This window comes from Cicer arietinum, chromosome 8 (assembly GCF_000331145.2).
Source record: "Cicer arietinum cultivar CDC Frontier isolate Library 1 chromosome 8, Cicar.CDCFrontier_v2.0, whole genome shotgun sequence".
Classification (NCBI taxonomy): Eukaryota; Viridiplantae; Streptophyta; class Magnoliopsida; order Fabales; family Fabaceae; genus Cicer; species Cicer arietinum.
In genome coordinates, this window is record NC_021167.2 from 12,753,036 (window position 1) to 12,753,579 (window position 544).

At 26.7% G+C, this 544-nt stretch overlaps 1 pseudogene; it reads right to left on the reverse strand.

The window, feature by feature from the left end:
- LOC105851209 (zinc finger BED domain-containing protein RICESLEEPER 2-like) overlaps nt 1-290 on the reverse strand; it is a 5,733-nt pseudogene extending 5,443 nt beyond the window's left edge.
- Between the last annotated feature and the right edge of the window lie 254 nt (nt 291-544).

Genomic DNA, 544 nt, shown 5'->3' on the forward strand with positions numbered 1-544 from the left:
GAAAGGTAGAAGATAGAGTTGTTATTAGAGAAACAGATCTTACCCATAGCAAACAGATCCATCAAACCCATTCAGCAAACTCAGATCCATCAAACCCATAAAGATATTCAAACCCGTTTTAAGATCAAACCCGTTTTAAGATCAAAGAGACGACCGCATCGGAAAGGTATTTCATTCATCGATTCCTGGTTTGAGTTTGAAATTTTGTGTATGAGTTTGAAATGGGGGGTGAGGTTTGCCCTGTTTGTTTCATTGTTTCCTGATTTGTTTAGCGCTTTCATTTTATTAAGGGTTAGGGTATTATTTTCTTTAAATTATTATTATTTATGTTATGCTTATTATAAAAATTATGAATACAATTAACTAGTAATAAAGGTAATTTATTTTACATTATAACAATTTTTCACTTATTTACAAAATATATTAAAAAAGGATTATATATATAATTAATATAAATTTTTTAATAGATTAAGTTAAAGTCCATATATTTTTTATTTTTACTATTTTATTCTCGTGGTTATAACTAATTCTATTTCGAAAAAAA